Raw genomic sequence first — 9140 nt, forward strand, 5'->3', positions numbered from 1 at the left:
TGATGGACTCCTCTCTCATATTGAGGTCTTTCAACCAATTGGAGTCTATTTTTGTGTGTGGTGTAAGGAAATGGTCCAGTTTCATTCTTCTGCATGTGGCTATCCAATTTTGCCAACACCATTTGTTGAAGAGACTGTCTTTGTTCCATTGGACATTCTTTCCTGCTTTGTCAAAGATGAGTTGACCATAGAGTTGAGGGTCCATTTCTGGGCTCTCTATTCTGTTCCATTGATCTATGTGTCTGTTTTTGTGCCAGTACCATGCTGTCTTGATGATGACAGCTTTGTAATAGAGCTGGAAGTCCGGAATTGTGATGCCGCTGGCTTTGCTTTTCTTTTTCAACATTCCTCTGGCTATGCGGGGTCTTTTCTGGTTCCACACAAATTTTAAGATTATTTGTTCCATTTCTTTGAAAAAAGTGGATGGTATTTTGATGGGGATTGCATTGAATGTGTAGATTGCTCTAGGTAGCATTGACATCTTCACAATATTTGTTCTTCCAATCCATGAGCATGGAACGTTTTGCCATTTCTTTGTGTCTTCCTCAATTTCTTTCATGAGTATTTTATAGTTTTCTGAGTACAGATCCTTTGTCTCTTTGGTTAGATTTATGCCTGGGTACCTTATGGTTTTGGGTGCAATTGTAAATGGGATCAACTCCTTAATTTCTTTTTCTTCTGTCTTGTTGTTGTTGTATAGGAATGCCACTGACTTCTGTGCATTGATTTTATATCCTGCCACTTTACTGAATTCCTTTATGAGTTCTAGCAGTTTTGGGGTGGAGTCTTTTGGGTTTTCCACATAAAGTATCATATCATCTGCAAAGAGTGAGAGTTTGACTTCTTCTTCGCCAATTTGGATGCTTTTGATTTCTTTTTGTTGTCTGATTGCTGTGGCTAGGACTTCCAATACTATGTTGAATAGCAGTGGTGATAGTGGACATCCCTGCCGCGTTCCTGACCTTAGGGGGAAAGCTCTCAGTTTTTCCCCATTGAGAATGATATTCGCTGTAGGTTTTTCATAGATGGCTTTTATGATATTGAGGTATGTACCCTCGATCCCTATACTCTGAAGAGTTTTGATCAAGAAAGGATGCTGTACTTTGTCAAAAGCTTTTTCGGCATCTATTGAGAGGATCATATGATTCTTGTTCTTTCTTTTGTTAATGTATTGTATCACATTGATTGATTTGTGGATGTTGAACCAACCTTGTAGCCCAGGGATAAATCCCACTTGGTCATGGTGAATAATCCTTTTAATGTACAGTTGGATCCTATTGGCTAGTATTTTGGTGAGAATTTTTGCATCCATGTTCATCAGGGATATTGGTCTGTAATTCTCCTTTTTGATGGGGTCTTTGTCTGGTTTTGGGATCAAGGTAATGCTGGCCTCATAAAATGAGTTTGGAAGTTTTCCTTCCATTTCTATTTTTTGGAACAGTTTCAGAAGAATAGGTATTAATTCTCCTGGAAATGTTTGGTAGAATTCCCCTGGGAAGCCATCTGGCCCTGGGCTTTTGTTTTTTGGGAGATTTTTGATGACTGCTTCAATTTCCTTGCTGGTTATAGGTCTGTTCAGGTTTTCTATTTCTTCCTCGTTCAGTTTTGGTAGTTGATACATCTCTAGGAATGCCTCCATTTCTTCCAGGTTATCTAATTTGCTGGCATAGAGTTGCTCATAATATGTTCTTATAATTGTTTGTATTTCTTTGGTGTTGGTTGTGATCTCTCCTCTTTCATTCATGATTTTGTTGATTTGGGTCATTTCTCTTCTCTTTTTGATAAGTCTGGCCAGGGGTTTATCAATCTTGTTAATTCTTTCAAAGAACCAGCTCCTAGTTTCGTTGATCTGTTCTACTGTTCTTTTAGTTTCTATTTCATTGATTTCTGCTCTCATCTTTATTATTTCTCTTCTCCTGCTGGGTTTAGGCTTTATTTGCTGTTCTTTCTCCAGCTCCTTTAGGTGTAGGGGTAGGTTGTGTATTGAGACCTTTCTCGTTTCTTCAGAAAGGCTTGTATTGCTATATACTTTCCTCTTAGGACTGCCTTTGCTGCATCCCAAAGATTTTGAATACTTGTGTTTTCATTTTCATTGGTTTCCATGTATTTTTTTAATTCTTCTTTAATTTCCTGGTTGACCCATTCATTCTTCAGTAGGATGCTCTTTAGCCTCCATGTATTTGAGTTCTTTCCGACTTTCCTCTTGTGATTGAGTTCTAGTTTCAAAGCATTGTGGTCTGAAAATAGGCAGGGAATGATCCCAATCTTTTGGTACCAGTTGAGACCTGATTTATGACCTAGGATGTGATCTATTCTGGAGAATGTTCCATGGGCACTAGAGAAGAATGTGTATTCCGTTGCTTTGGGGTGGAATGTTCTGAATATGTCTGTGAAGTCCATTTGGTCCAGTGTGTCCTTTAAAGTCTTTATTTCCTTGTTGATCTTTTGCTTAGACGATCTGTCCATTTCAGTGAGGGGGGTGTTAAAGTCCCCCACTATTATTGTATTGTTGTCGATGTGTTTCTTTGCTTTTGTTATTAATTGCCTTATATAATTGGCTGCTCCCATGTTAGGGGCATAGATATTTACAATTGTTAGAGCTTCTTGTTGGATAGACCCTTTAAGTAGGATATAATGTCCTTCCTCATCTCTTATTACAGTCTTTGGTTTAAAATCTAATTTGTCTGATATAAGGATTGCCACCCCAGCTTTCTTTTGGTGTCCATTAGCATGGTAAATGGTTTTCCACCCCCTCACTTTCAATCTGGGGGTGTCTTTGGTTCTAAAATGAGTCTCTTGCAGACAGCATATCGATGGGTCTTGTTTTTTAATCCAGTCTGATAGCCTGTGTCTTTTGATTGGGGCATTTAGCCCATTTACATTCAGGGTAACTATTGAAAGATAGGAATTTAGTGCCAATGTATTGTCTGTAAGGTGACTGTTACCGTAGATTGTCTGTGTTCCTTTCTGGTCTATGTTGCTTTTAGGCTCTACTTTGCTTAGAGGACCCCTTTCAAGATTTCCTGTAGGGCTGGTTTTGTGTTTGCAAATTCCTTTAGTTTTTGTTTGTCCTGGAAGCTTTTTATCTCTCCTTCTATTTTCAATGACAGCCTAGCTGGATATAGTATTCTTGGCTGCATATTTTTCTCATTTAGTGCTCTGAATATATCCTGCCAGTCCTTTCTGGCCTGCCAGGTCTCTCTGTATAGGTCTGTTGCCAATCTAATGTTTCTACCCTTGTAGGTTACATATCTCTTCTCCCGAGCTGCTTTCAGGATTTTCTCTTTGTCTATGAGACTCGTAAGTTTTACTATTAGATGTCGGGGTGTTGACCTATTTTTATTGATTTTGAGAGGGGTTCTCTGTGCTTCCGGGATATCATGCCTGTTTCCTTTCCCAAATTAGGGAAGTTCTCTGCTATAATTTGCTCCATTATACCTTCTGCCCCTCTCTCTCTTTCTTCTTCTTCTGGGATCCCAATTATTCTAATGTTGTTTCATCTTATGGTATTGCTTATCTCTTGAATTCTGCCCTCGTGATCCAGTAGTTGTTTATCTCTCTTTTTCTCAGCTTCTTTATTTTCCATCATTTCATCTTCTATATTACTGATTCTCTCTTCTGCCTCATTTATTCTAGCAGTTAGCAGGCCCATTTTTTATTGCACCTCATTAATAGCCTTTTTGATTTCTACTTGGTTGGATTTTAGTTCTTTTATTTCTCCAGAAAGGGTTTCTCTAATAACTTCCATATTTTTTTCAAACCCAGCTAGTATCTTTAAAGTGATGATTCTGAACTCTAGATCTGACATCGTACTAATGTCCATATTGAGTAGGTCCCTGGCAGTCGGTACTACCTCTTGTTCTTTTTGTTGAGGTGATTTTTTCCATCTTGTCATTTTGTGCAGAGGAGAATAGATTAATGAGAGAACAAAATGCTAGCAGAGTCACAACGTCCCCAGAAAATATACTCTAAACAAATCAGAAAAGACCTGAAGCAGTGGGAAAAGAAAGGGAAAGAGAGAAAAAAGAAAAAGAAAAAAAAGAAAAAGATAAAGATAAAGATAAAAACAAAACCAAACCAAACAAAACAACAACAACAACAACAAAAACAGAATGTGATCAAATATGATCAGGCTGGTATATAGATCAGTGCCACACACTAGATTTGGGGTGTATTTTGGTCTTTTAGAAGAAAGTGCCTCCCAAAATTTTAAAGAAAGAAAAACTTATATATGTACAAAAAGAAGGGTTGATATGATGAAGGGATGGAATATGACTGTAAAGATGGAAATTATAAAAAATTTTATAAAAGGAATTGATAAGAAGTTTTTTGAAAAAAGAAAGAAGAGGATTTAAAAAAAGAAAAAAGAAAAAAAAAGGGGAGATGATGTGATCAGGCAGGGAATAGAAAACACCATATACTAGAGATTTAGGGTATATTTTAATCCGTTAGAAGAAACTATCTCAAAATTTTAAAGAGAGAACAACTTATATATATAAGCCAAAAATACGGGTAACTACTATGAAGGGATAGAATATGACTCTAAAAATGAAAAATAAAAGTGTTTTTTTTTTTAAAAAGGGATTGATAAGATGTTGGTTGAAAAAGGGAAAAAGAAAAATTCAAAAAGAAAAAAAAAGAAAAAAAGGCAGTTAAAAAAAAATTAACTTTGAAAGACTAAAGAATCATGGTAAAAAAGCCATGAATTCTATGTGCAGTAGTCCCCTAGCGCTGGAGTTCTGCCTTTCTCATTGATGGGTAAACTTGGTCTTGGCTGGCTGTTCTCGCTGATCTTCTGGGGAGGGGCCTGTTGCCGTGGTTTCCAAATGTCTCTGCTGGAGGCGGAATTGCCCCGCCCTTGCCCCCTCCCGGCTAAGTAATCTTCTCGGGTTTGCTCTCCGGGGCTTTTGTTCCCTGCGAGCTTTCCGTACAGCTTTGGAGGTGGAGAGTGAAAATGGCGGCCTCCCAATCTCCGCCCCGGAGGATCCAAGAACTCGGGGCCCCGCTCCTCAGTGAGCCCCCAGAGAAAAGCCCTCAGTCACTCCCGTCTCCCCGGTCTCCGGCTGCACTCCGTGCTCACCTGGTCTGTGACCGCGCATTTCTATCTCTGGCACCCGACCCCGGGTGGAGTTTCCAAACCCAGCAGATCCCTGCGGTGCACTCCCGCGTGGCTCCTCCCGGGGGAGGAAGGTGAGTCTCCCCAGATCTGCCGCTTGTTGGGTCCCTGCTGGAGGAGCAGGGGCTCGACTGTGCCGCGGATCACAGTTTATGGCAACCCCGAGCTGAAAGCCCGCGCCTGGGCTCCGCCTCTGCAGCCGGCTTCCCTGCTCTGTTACCTGGGAGCTCTGCCACACTCAGGCACCCCCGGTCTTTCTGTGACCCCGAGGGTCCTGAGACCACACTGTCCCACGAGGGTTCCACCCCCCGCTTAGCCACCAGAGTGACGTCCCTCAGCGGAGCCGACTTTTAAAAGTTCTGATTTTGTGCTCTGTGGCTCTATCACTTGCCAGAAGCAGCCGACAGAGGCCCCTCCCCCGCCGTCTATCCTCCCGAATATTGCCTTGGATTCACTTCTCCGCACGTCCTACCTTCCAGAAAGTGGTCGCTTTTCTGTTCAGAGAGTTGTTGCTATTCCTTTCTTCGATCTCCTGTTGGGTTTGTAGGTGTTCAGAATGGTTTGATCCCTATCCAGCTGAATTCCTGAGAGGAGACGAAATCCAGGTCTCCTACTCCTCTGCCATCTTGCTCCGCCCGGCCATGTTTCCATGAAATTTTTTATTTCTTCTTTTATTTTCTAGTTTACCCATTCATTGTTTAGTAGCATGTTATTTGAGTTCCATGTATTTGTGGTCTTTCCAGATTTTTTCTTGTCAACTTCTACTTTCATAGCATTGTGGTCAGAAAAGGTGCATGTTATGACTTCAATTTTCTTGTATTGGTTGAGGCTTGTTTTGTGGCCTAATGTGCGATCTTTTCTAGAGAATGTTCCATGTGGACTTGAAAACTTGAAATGAATGTGTATTTTTCTATTTTAGGATGAAATATTCTGACTATATCTGTTAAGTCCATCTGTTCCAGTGTGTCATTCAAAGCTTTTTTTTCCTGGTTGATTTTCTGTTTAGATGATCTGTCCATTTATTTGAATGGGTGTTAAAGCCCCTACTATTATTGTATTATTATCCATTAGTTCATTTAGGTTTGTTATTGTTTTATATATTTGGGTTCTCCCATGTTGGGTGCATAAATTTATAATTGTTATATCTTCTTGTTGGATTGTCCCCTTTATTATTATATAGTGCCCTTATTTATCACTTGTTAGTCTTTATTTTAAATCTTATTTCCCCAATATAAGTATTTCTACTCTGGCTTTCTTTCTTCATCCATTTACATGAAAAATATCTCTCCTTCCCCTCAGTTTCAATATGCAGGTGTCTTTATGTCTAAAATGAGTCTATTGTAGGTAGCATATCCACGGGTCTTGTTCTTTTTATCCATTCTGCCACCGTATGTGCCTTTAAAACAAGATTTATTTATTTATTTTCGATAGAGAGAGAGCATGAGTTGGGGGGCAGAGGGAGAGGGAGAGAGAATCTCAAGCAGACTCCATGCTGAGCACAGAGCCCAATGCAGGGCTTGATCCCAGAATCCTGAGATCATGACCTGAGTCAAAACCAAGGGTCAGACACTTAACTGACTGAACCACCCAGGTGCCCCACTAAAATGAGTCCATTAGGGTTGTATATAACCTCTTCTGCATATAGCAGTCTATACTATGTTGATGGTTGTTTCATTTTGAACCCATTCTTTTCTCCTCTTCTCCCCACATTTTAGCTATATGTTATTATATTTTATATCTGTTTTGTGTTTGTGTGTGAGTTCCTTAACTGACTTTTTACAGAAATATTCATTTTTACTGCTTTTGTGTTTCCTGTCTTTATACTGTAAATTTTGGTCTTTCCACTCAAGGATTCCCCTCTAATATTTCTTGCAGGGCTGAGTTAGTGATCATGAACTCCTTTGGTGTTTGTTTGCCTGAGAAATTCTTTATCTCTCCTTGTATTCTGAATGAGGGTCTTGCTGGATGGTGTATCTGTAGCTACACTTTTCTCCCATTCAGCACTTTGAATATATCATGCCACTCCCTTCTGTCTTGCCAAGTTTCTATTGAAAAATATCCTGCCAGCTTTATGTTTTCTCTTGTAAGTTAAGGATATCTTTTGTTTTCTTGCTATTAAGATTTTTTTTCTTTATCAGTGTAGGTTGAAAATTTAATTACAATATGTCTTGGTGTGGGCCTGCTTTTGTTGATTTTGTTGGGAGTTCTCTGTGCCTTCTGGATCTAGATGCCTGTTTCCCACCCCAAATTAAGGATGTTTTCAGCTATTATTTCTTCAAATGAAATTCCTGCTTCCTTTTCTCTATCTTCTTCTGGGTCCCCTATAATATGAATATTAGTACACTTGATAGAGTCACTGAGTCCTAGGTGTTCTCATGTTGCATAACTCTTCTGTTTCTTTTGTTCAGTTTCATTGCTTTCCATTACTTTTCTCCTAGGTTATTAATTCATTCCTCTGCTTCTCCAAGCCTACTGTTCATTGTGTCAAGCTTGTTTTATTTACTGCATTCTTCATCATCTCTGATTGATTCTTTTTTAACTCTTTTATCTCTGTGGTAAGGGTCTTACTGATGTCTTCCATTCTTTTCTCAAGTCCAGTGAGTATCCTATGATCATTGCTTTAAATTCTCTATCAGGCATGTTTCTTATATCTGTTTTGCTTAGATCTCTGGCTATGATATTATCTTGTTCTTTCATTTGGGTAAATTCCTCTGTCTTCTCATTTTGTCTGTCTCTGCTTACTTCTTTGTGTTAGAAAAGCCAGTTATGTCTCCTGCTTCTCAATATAATGGCCTGATGAAGAAGAGGTCATGTAGTGCCCAGGGCTTCGCACTTCAGGGAGTGTCTCCAGAATGTGTGTTGCATAACCTCTGCTGTTGTGTTCTTGCTTCTCTGTCCTTCAGACCAATTATCTGCAGAGGCTCTCCTTTCCTGCTGTGGGCTTTCTTTGGTCCTTGACCTGAATGTGGCGAGTTTTAACTAGGTTTGCCTTGGTCTGTCTGTTTGTGAAATGAGACCTGACACCACCTCCACCAGAACTGAGGCCCTAAAAACTCTCTGGTAGGGAGACATTGTGTGGACAGGGGTTTGTGCTGGTATTCTGGGAAGGGTCCTCCATAGTGGGATTGAGGTAAGCGTGATTGAGAAAGGTAGTCCACTGGAACACAGGGGTATGGGGCTTAGTGTAAACAAATTAGGCAGTCAGTGTGCCACTGTGATGCTTCCCAGAGATGACTCTGTGTTTATGCCGAGTGGCAGGGGAGGGAAATGTTGCCAGTCAGATCCTTTATTCTTGGAGCAGTCTTCCACAAATGCTGCCTCTCAGGGGCATGATCTGAGAAGATCAAATAATCTCCCTACTGTGTGCCCAAGATGCTCTTCAGATCACTTTTTCTATGCTGTATTCCCCATGTTGTTTGCCTGTCTTCTTTTCAAGAACAGCACAGTGCCCTCTAGACTCTATCTCAGCCAAGCCAACTGACCTTTAAAATTCCAGGCCTTAAGCCCTGCTGATTGCAAGAACTCATGAAATTTAGCCCCTCTTGTTTTCTAAGCCAATGGTTATGGGGAAACTTTCTCCTTGTGCATTCCCCTGTGTGCTCCTCTCTCTTTCCCTTCCCCAGGACCACGGCTTCCTCCCCTCCCTAGTAGCCAGTGTCCTTTTCTCCCCTAAACCAGTTCTCTGCACTTCCTACCTTCTTTGATGTGGCCTCTTTTCTCCCTTTATTTGTGGAGTTTTTTCTGTCAGTCTTCAGGTCAATTTATGGGGTCTTTAAGATGATTTGATACTTATCTAGTTGTATTCATGGGACTAGGTGAGCCTAGGGTCCTCCTACTCCACCACCATCTTCCTGTCTTCTATTTTGTATGTTTTGAGGAAACTCCATACTGTTTTTCTCAGTGATTGCATCAGTTTGCTTTCCAACCAACCGTGCACGAGGATTCCTTTTACCCCACATTCTTGCCAATGACTGTTTCTTGTGTTTTTGATTTTAGCCATTCCAACAGGTGTGAGGTGATATTC

Source organism: Neomonachus schauinslandi, chromosome X (assembly GCF_002201575.2).
Source record: "Neomonachus schauinslandi chromosome X, ASM220157v2, whole genome shotgun sequence".
NCBI classification, from domain to species: domain Eukaryota; kingdom Metazoa; phylum Chordata; class Mammalia; order Carnivora; family Phocidae; genus Neomonachus; species Neomonachus schauinslandi.